Source organism: Podarcis pityusensis, assembly GCF_964106645.2.
Source record: "Podarcis pityusensis genome assembly, chromosome: 6".
Taxonomy (NCBI): Eukaryota; Metazoa; Chordata; class Lepidosauria; order Squamata; family Lacertidae; genus Podarcis; species Podarcis pityusensis.
The window spans coordinates 2,626,587-2,641,687 of record NC_138030.1 but is presented as its reverse complement, the minus strand read 5'-3'; the positions used below and the strand labels follow the sequence as shown (position 1 = coordinate 2,641,687).

General features: G+C 46.2%; 1 protein-coding gene and 1 long non-coding RNA gene across 2 annotated transcripts in view; one reads left to right on the top strand and one right to left on the bottom strand.

Moving 5' to 3' along the window:
* Positions 1-12,815, bottom strand: part of LOC308480269 — a 182,441-nt gene extending 169,626 nt beyond the window's left edge. The window contains exon 1 of the long non-coding RNA XR_013987978.1: positions 12,712-12,815. This is a non-coding gene — a long non-coding RNA (uncharacterized lncRNA). The remainder of the gene's footprint in view (positions 1-12,711) is intronic.
* The window catches only part of KIF3B (kinesin family member 3B), a 30,370-nt gene continuing 19,469 nt past the window's right edge, over positions 4,201-15,101 (top strand). Inside the window, exon 1 of the mRNA XM_081011144.1 lies at positions 4,201-4,340. The gene's annotated coding sequence lies outside the window, so the exon portion shown is untranslated. The remainder of the gene's footprint in view (positions 4,341-15,101) is intronic.

The window sequence follows — 15,101 nt, the reverse complement described above, 5'->3', positions numbered from 1 at the left end:
ACCTTCAAATCCCCGCGACGGAGTGAGCTCCCGTTGCTCGGTCCCTGCTCCTGCCAACCTAGCAGTTCGAAAGCACGTCAAAGTGCAAGTAGATAAATAGGTACTGCTCTGGTGGGAAGGTAAACGGCATTTCTGTGCGCTGCTCTAGTTCACCAGAAGCGGCTTAGTCATGCTGGCCACATGACCCGGAAGCTGTACGCCAGCTCCCTCGGCCGATAAAACGAGATAAGCGCCGCAACCCCAGAGTCGGCCACGACTGGACCTAATGGTCAGGGGTCCCTTTACCTTTAAGGTCTTCACTGAGATAAACTCCTAGGAATTTAAAGGAAGAGACTCTCTCCACACAGCCCTCCCCGATGTACAGCGGGGCTAGTTCTCCTCTCTTCCTGCGAAAGTCCAACACCATCTCCTTTGTCTTGCTGATATTAAGGTGCAAGTTGTTCCCTAGGCACCATGCAGATATTTTTTGGACCTCCCCTCTGAACCCTCTGCCCACCTGTGATTCCCAGCAGCTAAGCATTCAGAGGCATACTGCACAGAGGCGAAGTTCAAATAGTGTTGTTTCCAAGCCCCAGGCAGGGTGTAAAGTTCTGTGCAGCTCCTGTCTTGAGTTGAGGTCAGCGGCATCTGGGGAGAGGTGTGCACCCCTCTTTTAAATGCTGCTCTTTGTTTATACTGTATGGTTTTCTATCCCTTTTTTTAACCATGCTGCAAAGTGAAGTTGAAGGGAAGTATATAAATTAACAACGTTGTGATAGCTTAACCAAAAAGCATCTCTGCTTCTCTTTCTTTTTTCACTTGTCTCCCCTTCCCTAATGGGGCTTCACACACTCTCTTTAATGAATCGGGGACAGAGAAATTGTGCACAGCAAGGTACCAAAGTGATGGAGAAATTGCATCCAGCAAGCATAAGGCTTTGGGCAACAGGCCAAGATCTGGAACACTGAAGGCTTTATAGCCTCAGATGCAATTTCCCTGGTCTCTTCCAGAAAGTCCCATAAAACACATTAATCACAATTAATTTTTTTTTATCAATACACTCCTCCAATGGGACTTGTGCTTCCATTCACTTGATGTTTTCTCTGCCAGAACTCCCATAAATTATGTTCCTTCCCCCACTTCCATTCTACCAGAATTGCTTCACTGGGCGCCAGTGCCAAATTTGAATTCCTAGAAGTCCTTTTGCCCTTAGGACTGAGATCAGATGGCATTTCTAGCTGTAAAACAAATAACAAAGATCATCTGCTGTGCAGAGAAGATGAATTAGGATCGTAAAGCTTTTAAGATAGTTTTAAGAACAAAAATTATATAGTAGATTTATTGAGGAAGGGGCTTTGATGAGCCTAAACAAAAATTACTTGCATTGGACCTTAATACGGATTGAATTCTGATGGACACAACACATGTTTCTGTGTGTAGATGGCAAGCTAGTAGTGTATCCTGAGGCGCAGAGGGACCCCATTTTCACCAGCTCACTTCAGATAGTCATTCAAATCACATAACTCCTCTCACTTCTTCAATCCCATGTGAACCAGTGGTTGGGAGGTAGCACTAACCATAGTTTCCTGATGTGGAATGGCATGGGAAGCAGACAATCACAACTCAAAAATGTAGTAACGAAAGGGTGAGGAGAAAGCAACACCTTCCTGATTCTTCAAACCATGGCTGGATAATGGTACAAATGGAAATTTCTGGTTTGGACTGGTTTGGTTAATATAATGTACAAACCATCAATAGGTTAACCTAAAGAGACTCAACATATTTTCAAGAAAAACATTTAAATGCGGTTTACCACACATCAAAGCATCAAATCAAACAATCCAGAGCAAAACATTACTGACAAAAGTCAAATATAAACTATACGTTCATGGCAACATAATTGGCAGGAAACTAAAATATTAAAATATTTCAAAAGAAAACATTACAAAAGTGGTGAACTACAGAATGAACACTGAACGCAGCAAAGTTAACCTAAAAATCCAAACCGTTATTTTGATAGAAAACATTATTAAATATCCAAAAAATCCAAACTGTTATTTCGATAGAAAACATTACTAAAGGAAGTCAGATATAAAACGATCATTTGAAACAGCATAATTAGCAAGAGGAGAGGGGCTGCTCTTTTGGGGAGGGAGGAAGCCCCTTGACGCCACCCGAATCCTTGTCTGCCACAGGGAGCTGCCCCATTGCTGTGGGGTTTTGGGGAGAGACTTCGCCTGTCCCAAGCTGCAGGAGCTGACCCAAAGCCCAGGCTTGCCTGCTAAGGTGCCACCTCACTGCACTTATACAAATTGCATCCCATCTGCCATTTTCTTGCCCAATCACCTGTTTTCCCAAGATGATTTGGCAGCTCTTCCATCCTTGCTCCTGGCTGGACCACTCTGAATATATTTGCATTGCCTACAGGTTTTTTATCACTTCACCACCCACTCTTCCTTTATGCCCACATCTTGCCACAGCTCCCTTCCTACTCCTGGCAGTGAAGCTGTCCAGTTTTTGAGGGGTCTCCTATTGCCTCTCCCGCTGCCCCCCAGCGGCTGCTCTACTCTCATTCCGCTTCTTTTCCTCCTTGCCCTTATGGGATGGTTTTTAACAGGTTGTTGTTGTTCTTTAGTTGTGTCCGCCTCTTCGTGACCCCCTGGACTAGAGCACACCAGGCACTCCTGTCTTCCACTGCCTCCTGCAGTTTGGTCAAACTCATGCTGGTAGCTTCGAGAACACTGTCCCACCATCTCGTCCTCTGTCGTCCCCTTCTCCTTGTGCCCTCCATCTTTCCCAACATCAGGGTCTTTTCCAGGGAGTCTTCTCTTCTCATGAGGTGGCCAAAGTCTTGGAGCCTCAGCTTCAGGATCTGTCCTTCCAGTGAGCACTCAGGGCTGATTTCCTTCAGAATGGAGAGGTTGGATCTTCTTGCAGTCCATGGGACTCTCAAGAGTCTCCTCCAGCACCATAACTCAAAAGCATCAATTCTTTGGCAATCAGCCTTTTTTATGGTCCAGCTCTCACTTCCATGCATCACTACTGGGAAAACCATAGCTTTAACTATACGGAGCTTTGTTGGCAAGGTGATGTCTCTGCTTTTTAAGATGCTGTCTAGGTTTGTCATTGCTTTTCTCCCAAGAAGCAGGTGTCTCTTAATTTCATGAGTGCTATAGGAGGGTATATTAATTGCAATTTATCCTTCCAGGCCCTCCCCCCTACGTGTGACTGTTAAACAGTTTTAAAATCCCATCCTTGGCAGCAAAATTGAAAGCATAGGAATTATGGTAGGCTGCAAAGCCTTTGAGCAAGTCCAACAAACAAAGGAAGCTGACTTCCTTCCCTCTTTGGAAAAAATCAGGCAACAGCTTGTAAAGTAAGTTTAAAAATAAGATTTACTTACTTTATAATCCAGCATTGGTTCACAGCAAAGGCAGCACTAAAAACTATGCACTATTTTTTTTTTAAAAAAAATACACAATAACCAGTCTTAGCACCAGCCAGGGACTAGAGCAAACAGAGCACCAATAAACACTGTTAACGAAGCAGCAACTAAAAGATGCACTAAACATCCAAATTACAAGGAGAGAGAAGCTATTGGTTTGTTTTTGCTTTATTATGTATTTTTTATATTGCACTTTTATGTTGTGGACAGCCCTGAGATCTATGGATATATGGATTCATATTAATGTCATATATACATAAGTTTATTTATATAAAAAAATCGTTTATCAATGATAAAAGTAAAAGAAATACAGCAAAAGCCATATGATTAGCAGCATTAACAAAACCTACAAAAAGAAAGCTCAAGCTGAGCTCATAGAAACTCTGGATCTCCCGCTTTCTCCAGTGGATTAAAACACACCTAAGCCATACAGCTGAAAACGCCGGCAGCATTAAGATAAATTCAAATTGTATAGTTTTTGTAAAATATGCAGGGATTTAGGAGATGTAAAATGAACCATGGAAAGAGAAGGAGGGAAGTCATTGATATCTTAAGGATGTAGAAACGAGAATTTTAAATTGTAAAAACAGAAAATTTAATAAAAATGATATTAAAACCAAAAGCACCGCGCATGGCGCACGTGGCTGGGGCGCCTCGAGGGCCCGAGGGGCGTGTCGCGTTGCCAGGGGCGTGTCCCGTTGCCAGGGCCGAGGGCGCGGAGGAGGCGGGGCCCGTTGCTAGGGCCGGGGCGTCGCCAAGGAAGTGATGGCTTCGGGGCGGGCGGCCGCGTTGCCAAGGAAGTGAGCGGCGGCCGCGGCGGGGCCGGACTCCCCTGCCGTATCCGGTGCTGCCGCCGCCGCCGCCGTCCCTGCCGCAGCGGCGGGAGGAGGAGGGGGTCTCCATGGTGACGGCGCAGGTGAGTGAGGGGCCTCGCCCTCGCCTTCTCCCCCCCCCCCACCGTGCGCGCGCCTGGGGCGGCGAGGGGGTGCGCGCGCGCGGCGGGAGGAGGAGGAGGAGGAGGAGGAGGAAGAACCGCATCCGTGGGGCGGGGGCCTCGGGCGGCCCCACGCCTCTCGCTCTCTCTCCCCCCTTCCTCACGCTCAGGGACACACGCGTGTCTGGGTGCGGTAACGTGGGAATGCGTGCGCGCGCACCGGGGGTGCTCCCTCCTCCTCCTCCTTCTGCACTCTCAAGGCACACGCGTGTCTGGGCGTGGAACCGTGGGAATGCGTGCACGCGCACCCGGATGCTCCCTTCCCCTCCTCTCGCCTTCTCCATCTGCACTCTCAAGGCACACGCGTGGGAATGCGTGCACGCGCACCCCGATGCTCCCTCCCTCTCCTCCCTAACCCCCCCTCCTTCTGCACTCTCAAGGCACACGTGTATCTGGGCGTGGGTGTGGATGGTGGATGCGGGCACGCACCCGGATGCTCCCCTCCCCTCCTCCTCTCTGTCTGCTCCATACACACAAGGCCATGCCCTGCTGCGACCCCTCCAGGTGAACTGACCCTGCAGGAGGAGGCAGGGAGGGCCATGGAGACAAATCCCTGGAGGAGGAGGGGGCTATGGGGGGCTCCTAGCCAGGAGGGCCGTGCTCTTGCCCTCCCCAGTTGAGGCAGCGATGCTTCTGAATCCCACTTTCTGGAAAACCACAGCAGGAAGGGAGAGGGATCTTGCATTTGAGTCCTGCTTGGGGCATCTGGTGGGCCGCCGTGAGGAGACGATGCTGGACGACATGGGCCGTGGGCTTGATCCAGCAGCCGGCTCTTCTGTTCTTCCGCATGTTATTAAATGCCCGTCCGTCCCCTGCAGTTCTTTGAATGTGGGTGTCTTCAAACACAAGAGGCAGCCACCAGCAAGAATGGCTTTTGCAAGAGGATTAGACAAGACACGGCTGTCCGTGGTCGCTAGCCGTGATGGCTGTGGTCTGCCTCAGCCGCCGGAGGCATTATGCCTCTCAGCACCATATCATTGTAGAACTGTAGCGTTGGAAGGGGCTCCATGGGTCATCTAGTCCAACCCCCTGCAATGCAGGAATGTCAACTAGATCATACGTGACAGGTGGCCATGTAACCTGTGCTGAAGCCGCCTTGCGCTTCCCATTGCCATAGGGTTACCCGCTGTGAGAGCAAGATGCCGGACCAGATGGGTCCCCTTTGACGTGATCCAGCAGGGCTCCTCTTATGGACCAGAACTCACCCCTGGTTGTGGCTGAGCTTCCTTTCTGGTGGGAACACCTGCCCTCTTGCCAGGCTTTAAGTGTCTTATGTGAGAATGCTCCTACTTGTGTTCAAGAGGCAGCTTGCACATCAAGGCTGCTCATCAAAACATTTAGGGAGATGGAAGGAGTGTACCTCAGCAGTGGGGCATATCTTTCACAAGCCAAGGTTGAATTACTTAGCATTTATATGTGGATTTTTTAAAATTAAAAAAGTCTACAAATTAAATAATAGGAAAGATCCTGGAGAGTTTCTGCCAGTTTTAGAAACTCAGATTTATAAGCTAATTGCTAAATAGCACCCTGAACCTACAGAATGTCCATTTTTCCACCCAGTGAGATTTCTTTATTGTTATTAATATTTTTCATTTCATTTCTATACCGCTTTATATTTTAAAGGGGAAAAATTCGAAGCGCTTTACAACACATTAAAACATAAAATTAAGCAATCCAGAATAAAAAAAATTCAAGCTTCAAGGAAAATATTTCAGATCCTTCTCTAAGTGACATTTTGCTTTCCCCGTATTTATTTACCTACTTAACTTATATAGCGCCCCCACAGCAGAAGTACTCTAGGAAGCCAGTGTGGTGAAGTGGTTCGAGTGCCAGACTAGGACCTGGGAGATCAGGGTTCAAATCCCCACTCAGTCCTGAAGCTCACTGGGTGACCTTTGAGTCAGTCACAGCCTCTTAACCTACCTTACAGGGTTGTTGCGGGGATTAACTCAGAGGGGGGTGAACCATGTGCTCCACTCCCTGGAGAAAAAGGTGGGATATAAGTGCAATAAATGAGTTATTCTGCTTGCCTGCTTAAGAAATCTGGAGAGGCCAGCCAGATGGAGATGTCAGTCGCCAGCCTGGCATCCAGGGATCTCCACGTGGTTGCAATTGCACCCCTGCCAGTAGCAAAATGTGCCCGGCGCCTTGCTGATGTCTAACACTGCTTCCTAGACTCTGCCTTCTGGGTACCAGTTGTGCTGTCTCCATCCTGTGGTTGTTGAATCTCCTTGGCTTGTAGGCGTGAACACATAACCGTGCACCTAAGTTTGTAATCCTGCACACACAACTTGGAAGCAAGTTCTGCTGCATTCAGTAGGGCTTGCTTCTGAGTAAGCACGCGTAGGATCAGGCTTCATATAGGCAATGAAGACCAGGCACCACCAAAGTAGCTGAATTAGAGGGAGCCATACTATTGCCAGCTAAGAAGATCAGGAGGAAAGAACTAGATAAAATAGCGGTCAACTGCAAAGGGGATTCGGATATTTAATTTGGCACATTTTACTAGAGAATCTTACACTATTCTATTTTGTGCAACATAATATTTCTGGTGCAGTATAAAGGCAGCATTATGTTCATTGCTCATCTGTGCAAGGGACAGTTGGCTGTGGTGGTCTTGCTTATGTAGCAATTTGTTGCTGCAAAAAATGATTTCATCAAAGCAAGAAGGGTGCTTATTTCCTCTCCTTAGAAGGAACCCAATTCTGCAAATGAATAGTTTATTCTGTCTTTGTTCTCAGGATGGTGTGTTTTAACAGAGCCTGTGGTATGTTTCTCTAAATTGCCATAGATTCTCTAAATTGCCATAGACTGTCATGGTTTTGACAGTTGCTCTGTTGCTTGACTGCATTGGTTGTCACTGAATGCCTAGCAGTGTGGGGTCATATAAGGGCGATTGTCATGCAATTTTCAGTCAATAAGAAACACAGAATAGACTGAATTGATATATTTTATTAGACCATCTTTTAATGAAGGAACATGCAAGATTTTGTGGACCGATAAAATTGTTTACATATGCAATCAACCTTGTCTTGTAAAAAAATACTTTAGATTTAGCTATTTTTGTGTTCCAACTGATGGAGAGCATTGTGCGATTATGCACCTACCCAGCAGATGTTGTCCCTGATCAAAGGCCTTGCTTGACTCTTTTGTATTTCATGGGGATGAAATAAGAGCGTCAATTAGTATATATGGGGGGGGGGTTGTACATGACTGTGATGTCTATATGAGAGGGAGACATCTGGGAAAGGCAGGATGAGGATAGATTTCGAGGTGGGTGATTGTCTCTCGCCTATTAAAGCTGAAAGATAGCAAAGCTTGGCTTTTTCAAGAGAAGCCAAACAGCCATTGATTGCTCTGCTTTTCTGAAGGGTGTTCAATTTCAATTTTCAACTCCTTAAAAATAACATCACGAAAAGAAATATATCTTACCTAAGTCATGTCTGTGTTTCCAGTTTCTTTGAGCCCATAGATCAGGGAACATAAACACTAATTTTTTAAAAAAAAAATACTATATTACTAATACTACTATTTTTTAGCTGGAGGTTAAGTTGTGGTTAACTCAGTAGAATTAGTTCAGCTGAGAAAAATACCCCATCATAATGCTCCACAGTTCACACCTAGAATATTGTGTCTGATTTGAGACACCTCTTTACCACAAAGAGGAAAAATTGCTGAAAGAGAGGAAAATCACAAATTGCCCATTTATTAGATGGAATAATGGAAGGAGCCAAATGATGCTAAGAAGGAACATAATTACAGATACTTGACAGGTTCAAGTAGCAAAAATGGAAAATAATTGTTCTTAGAATCTCTTTAAATCTCATCCTCCACCTTCCAGGTCTAGTGTGGAATCTTGTGTTTGCACTACTAAAATAAAATTAAAGGCAATCCTGGAATATATCCAGTATGTAGAAATCTTGTCCTAGCTTGTTGGTTCTCATGGTGCAGTCTGTTTGAATTAACTAGTCTCCTTAATTTCTGATTTCTTCTAAAATTCTCTGATGATTGAACTGCCACACCAATTTAATTTCAAATAGTACCAGGACTTAATTTTCAGGCATGACTTCATCCTACGCTCCAAGAAAACAGGCTTTGAATTGCTTCCCGTATTCTGTACAATTGGAAATGCAATCTGAAGCTCTGGGTGAGTGTAGTGGATTAGAGTCAATTTGGGATCTGGCCAGATTGCTTTTGGATTTCAGAAGAGTGAGAGGGCTCTTTCCGGAGAGCGCCGTGTCCTAAAGGCTTGTCTAAACTAGGATGTTGGGCCGTGCATTCAGCAGGGATGGAGTGCGTCGCCTCATGAAATGTTTGGTTACAAATAATTGATGTATTTGGGTACAAGCAATTAAGGCACAGTGGCGCATGGCAGAACCTGCTTGACGGACATTTGCTGTCACGTGGTGTATTCTGCTTTTGGCAAAATAAACAAGGGCACACTGTTGGGAACCATGCCTTTCCTTCCATCATGTGGTTCCCAGAACTTCTCCTCGACCCCCCAAATTCTTCAGCTGCCATCCGTGCTAGTTTCAAAGAACCTCATTGCATGCTCCAGGATGAATACCACCCCTTTGTCCTCACAATGTCAAAATCAGGCTTGAAATCCCAATTTAGTGGAAGGTAAGGAGCTGCCTTAAAACTCAGACAAACCTCTTCCTCATCTAGTTCAATAGCCTTTGCTGTGGCTGGCAGAGCCTCCCCAGGGCTTAACAGTGAGGTCTCTCAGCCCTCCTGCCAAAGGTCCTTTCACGGGAGCTCCTTGTGGCAGAAACGGGAGCATTCAGCATGCACATCATGCGCTCTGCCACTGAGCAGCAGCCTCTCCCCTTGACTTCACCCACTTTGTATAAATTGTTAATTGAAAGGGGGAAGAAAATCCACCCTCATTATCTCTCCTTAGCCAGCCATACAGTTAATAAGACGAGCCAATTCACCTGTGCTGAGTATACTTCAGTACGTGCCTTAAACATAAACAGGGCCCACCGGATCTTCAACTTCAGCTCTCATCCTAACTTTCTGGTGCTTGTGTGTTCCTTCGGCGTTCAAATAGAGAACCTGCGTCACCAATTTTCATAAAGTAGCACCTTTTGCGTGATTTGGACTACGTCACATCAGTTGTGCTGCTTGGGGCTGATGGGAGTTGTAGTCCAAAACATCTGCAGAGCACAAATAGTTGTTGTTTTTTGGGGGAAGGTTGTAAAATGGGTTATGGAAGATGCACCAGGTCTCAGTGGTGTCCTAATCTCTGGCATGGCGCAGTTGCAGCGTTCTGAATCTTGTATCTTGCACCAAGTTGAATGGGCTGCTTTACACCCGACAGCTCTAAAATAAAAAATGTTCCGGTCATGCCAATACAGAATTAGGCCTGCATTCAGGCCATGGCATGTTGTGCTTGAAGGTTGGACGGGCAGGAATCGTTTTCCTATTGAAGCTGCAGGCAGCCTGAACGAACTTGTTTATTTGATGCTCTTAGATCGTGGCTGCTTGTCAGGCTCTGTCCCTGGCAGGGCTGCTTGAACGTTTATTTCCTTTGGCTTCTTGGCTCTTCCACTGGTTTGGTTATAGCAGCGGTGGGGATCTCCAGCCTCCAACCCGGACTAATTAGGCCTGCCAGGCCTTTGCATTCGTCCCACAATGCCCTTTTGGCAAAGCCATGGCCAGCTGCCCTGCATGTGAAGTCATATATGACGTTTGTTGTGTGGCAGGTAAGATCCTAGGGGATTGTAGGCACTGCCTGCTAGCTGATTGGTACAAAGCACACTGAAAGGGGCTTTTGAAGACCTGACAACTGGTCAGATCTTCAGAAGCCCCTTTCAAAATGCTATTTTCTGCAGCACTTTAAAAGAGGCTTCTGAAGATCCCTGTGGGCAAAAAAGGTCACCTGTCATCATTGTGACATTAGGTGATTGACAGCTGGGCTGCTCCACTGACCTGTCCTACTTGGCCTGCTAGGGGTGGAAGAGCTAAGGCTCTAGCCCCCTCGCCAGAGCCAGTTCTCAGCCTTGGTTTGCAGTGACTTTCCAAGCACAGAGATGGAAGCAAAATCAGATTAGTCAAAATTACTCCGTTACTGCAGCCATACAGGCAGTATTTGATTTCCAGGAAAGGATGCCGGGTCTGTCTGGAAACCTCTCAAAGTCTGCTGTAAGGCAGTTCTCTGTAATTGCTCAGTTGTGGGGGGAAAGTGCTCAATACCTGCTCCAGTCTTAATGAGATGCTCCAGGGTAAAGCTTTGCACTGAAAAAAGTGCCACATGTAGTCAGACCGAGGCAGAATAGAACTGTACTATGACTTCCCTTGATCGGAATACTGTCCTTCTGTTGATGCAGCCTAGAATAAAGGTAAAGGGACCCCGGACCATTAGGTCCAGTCGTGACTGACTCTGGGGTTGCGGCGCTCATCTCGCTTTATTGGCCGAGGGAGCCGGCGTACAGCTTCCGGGTCATGTGGCCAGCATGACTAAGCCGCTTCTGGCGAATCAGAGGAGCGCACAGAAACGCCATTTGCCTTCCCGCCGGAGCAGTACTTATTTATCTACTTGCACTTTGACGTGCTTTCGAACTGCTAGGTTGGCAGGAGCAGGGACCGAGCAACAGGAGCTCACCCCGTCCGGGGATTCGAACCTCTGACCTTCTGATCGGCAAGTCCTAGGCTCTGTGGTTTAACTCATAGTACCACCCGTGTCCCTCAAGACACAGTAAAGGTAAAGGGACCCCTGACCGTTAGGTCCTGTTGTGGACAACTCTGGGGTTGCGGCGCTCATCTCGCTTTATTGGCAGAGGGAGCCGGCGTACAGCTTCCGGGTCATGTGGCCAGCAGGACTAAGCCGCTTCTGGCGAACCAGAGCAGCGCACGGAAATGCCGTTTACCTTCCCGCCAGCGCAGTACCTATTTATCTACTTGCACTTTGACGTGCTTTCAAACTGCTAGGTTGGCAGGAGCTGGGACCGAGCAATGGGAGCTCACTCCGTTGCGGGGATTCGAACCGCCGACCTTCTGATCAGCAAGTCCTAGGCTCAGGGGTTAACCCACAGCGCCACCCGCGTCCCTGCAGCCTAGAATAGCATTAGCCTTTTTTGCTGCTGCGTCACACTGTGGACTCATGTTCAGCTTGTGGGCCCACTGAGATCCCTAGATCCTAGACCCCAAGGAAGTGGAAGAGGGAAGTGCGAGGATGTCGTGCCGTGCATTTTCTAGCAATCATACATTGCGGGGGCAAGAGGGTGAGAAGGAGGCAAGAAGTCGCTGTTTTCAGTGCCAGCCATGCATTTTCTGGTACATTATCATTCTGGCCGGAACGTGTGGTTTCTTAGCAATGATGAGCCCCTTTGAGAGTTTTATTACGTTTTTAATTAAGGCTAATGAAGGTGACTTGGAAGCATTTTAAGTAGGAAGAAAGCAAAAGCTTTAGGGCAGTTTTCTAGGATCTAAAAATTGAGAGTTCCTGGATAGCGTGTGCAATTGCTGCATCAGGAAAATCTTAGAATTGTAGAGTCCAAACCAATCTGTAGAGATAGACTATGGAAAAAATTATATGAAACGGACATTGACAGACGACTTTTAAAAATTCTCAGAGAGTTACATACAGACATTACAGTCAAAATCAGAACTGGGTCATCGGGAACTCTTACGGACCCACTGCCATTGGGGAAAGGGGTCAAACAGGGATGCCTGCTAGCCCCATTTCTTTTTAACTTTTATATAAACGACATTGTTCAGTACATGGCAAAGTACAAGTCATCGGCTCCAGCCCTTGAAGGTAAACGCCTGAATATTTTGCTATATGCCGATGACATGGTTTTAATGGCACTCACCCGAAGAGGCTTATGCAGCATGCTGGAGGGGATCACAGCCTACTGTTCCCATAATTCACTAAAGATAAACCATGACAAAACAAAAATTGTGGTGTTCACTAGAGCTCGCCACACCTTTAGATGGTCTTTAGATGAACATGTGATTGAACAGTGCCCTTTTTTTAAATATCTGGGTGTTACATTCCAGGCTACATCTAGCTGGCTAGCCCACTTTAAGGCTGTAACCATCCTAACACGAAGAACAATTGGTGTTTTGCTTAGTTTCTTCCATACCAGGGGAGGACAATTGGTGATCCCGGCATTAAGAGCTTTTGTTGGGAAAGCTATTCCCCAGATGTTATATGGGATAGAACTCTGGGGGTGGAACCAGAGGCTGTTGGAACGGCTTGAAATTTTGCAAAACTACTATCTCAAGAGGATTCTAGGCCTTCCTCAAGGAACCCCAGCAGCTTTCTTGAGGGTGGAGGTTGGTTTACCCTCTGTGTCTGCCAGGGCCCACTTAAGATTCCTACGATTTTACATCAACCTTGCAAACACTTCAAACACCTTATTGGCCAAACAAGCCTTTGTATCTTTTCAAAAGAACATCACTTGGCGCCAAAACTTATCTGAGATCCTGGTTAGATACACCCTACCGGAGTTTAATATCCTCAAACGGTGGAGCCCGGACAAACTCCGGAAATGGATCCTGGAGAGAGACGCTCTGTTAGATGCCACAAAAATACAGATCCCAGGGTCCTCCCACTGGTTTCCCCGACTGAAAGCAGTCAAAATCTGCGCCAATTACTTGGCGAATATCACCAATCCCACTCTTCGGAGAGCCTTTACTATGGCCCGTTTTCAAACCATTCCTACGGCCTATCTGTCAGGCAGATATGCAAAAATCCCAGTAGAGCAGCGGATATGTCCTTGTTATATGAGAACCAAAGAGGATCTCATACATTGCATGTTGTATTGTCCCATCTATTCGGCCTTCAGGGATGCGATGTTACAAACTATTCCCAAATCAATAGTCAACTCTGAGGACCAAGTAAAGTTTTTACTGGTGGACGCTGATCCACGGATTTCTCACGTGGTAGCGGTCTTTGTGGTGAAGGCTATGAAAACTAGGGTATGGTTCCTGGATGAAACGGTGAGGTCCCTCCCATTGCTCTCCTAACCTGTTGTTGTATCTTCTTCCCTGAATGGTGGGGTTTATTGGGTAGTTTCCTTGCTGGGACAGCATGGCATGAATTTTAGCTTACTTTTATAATCTTTTTGTTTATCTTTTAATAATGTTTTATGGTATTTTGTGTAAAGGCATGGACCTCACAAATTTAATAAATTTGTTGTTGTTGTTGTTGTAGAGTCCAAACTCTTGCAATGCAGGAATCTCAGCTAAACCATCAATGTTTGATGGCCATCCAACCTCTGCTTAAAAACCTCCAAGGAAGGAGAGTCCACGGTGTACAGAGTTATACAGTGTAGGCCTGTAGCTCAGCAGTAGAAGATCCTGGGTTCAGTCCTTGGTATCTCCAGGGAAGACTGGGAGAGGACGACCATGTGTGGAAACCTGGAGAACTGCAGCTATTCAGTGTGGACAATATTAAGCTGGGCGGTCCACCGGCCTGACTCATCAGTGTACGGCCACTTCCTGTGTTCTACTTTCTTATCAGGAAAAGCTTCTTCTTGGGCCAACCCCTGGCAAGAAATCCCAGTTTTGAATAATAGTGTTGTTGGGTTTTTTTTTAATCGAGCAGATCATTACCGTATAACTCAGCTTGCACTATGACAGCGTTCTGAGTTGCCTGGTGCGGTCAGCAGCTGCCGAGGTAGAAAGGAAAGGCATGCATTCTAGAACATGGTTGGAGGGCAACAGGGTTGTGACAAAATCTGGGCCCATGAGGGGAGGAAAGAGGAGCAAAAGGAGTCCTGTAGCATGTGGACAACGTCCCTGAACGTACAAGAGACTCTTAACTTGGAAGCCAGCTGAAAATAATAGTAATAGTAATAATAATAATTTATTTATATCCCGCCCTTCCCGGTTCAAAAACCAGGCTCAGGGCGGCTAATAACAAATTTAAAACACTTTAAAACAATTATAAAAGCGGCATAAAATACAGTATAAAAACATGAATGACAATAAAATTCAAAAATCAATTAGATAATCCCCAGGGCTAGCTGGCTGAATTGGTCCTACTTGGGCCAGCGAGGAGGCCAGGGGAGAATTAGCTGTGGGGTCTCAGAGCGGGTGATCTTCATAAAAGGGGAGGGGGAGGGAAGAGAAGGGAAGGGAAATAAAAGAGCTAGTATCACCCTTTTGCACATTTTCCTTGAAAGGATGAAAGTTGAGAATTTCAGAATGGCTAGACCTCTCTGAACCTCCTGCCACGCAGGACTTAAGATTTTGAATGAAGCTGTAGGAGCCACTACAGATAATCCTCTGAGGCCCTTCTTCATGTGCCCCCTCCACGAGAGGTCTGGAGGGTGGCAACATGAGACCAGGCCTTTTCTGCAGTGGCTCCCCTTTTGTTGAATTCTCTCCCCAGGAAGGCTCACCTGGCTTCTCCATTACTTATCTTTAGATGCCAGGCAAAAATGTTTCTCTGTAACCAGGCTTTTGGCTGATAAACATTCTATGGCCTTTTAAATGTGTTTGTGGGAAGGTTGGTTTGTTGTTTGTTTTATTACATATCATGTGTTTTGATTTTGTATTTTTATGTTGTGAACTGCCCTGTGATCTACGGATGAAGGGTGGTATACAAATTTAATATAGTATCATTACTACTACTACTACTGTTATTTCTGTTATTATTATCATCATCCAAAGTGATATTTCTCATTTTTAACAAAACTTGAGTTAAAAGCCATTTGCTTCTGCACTAAT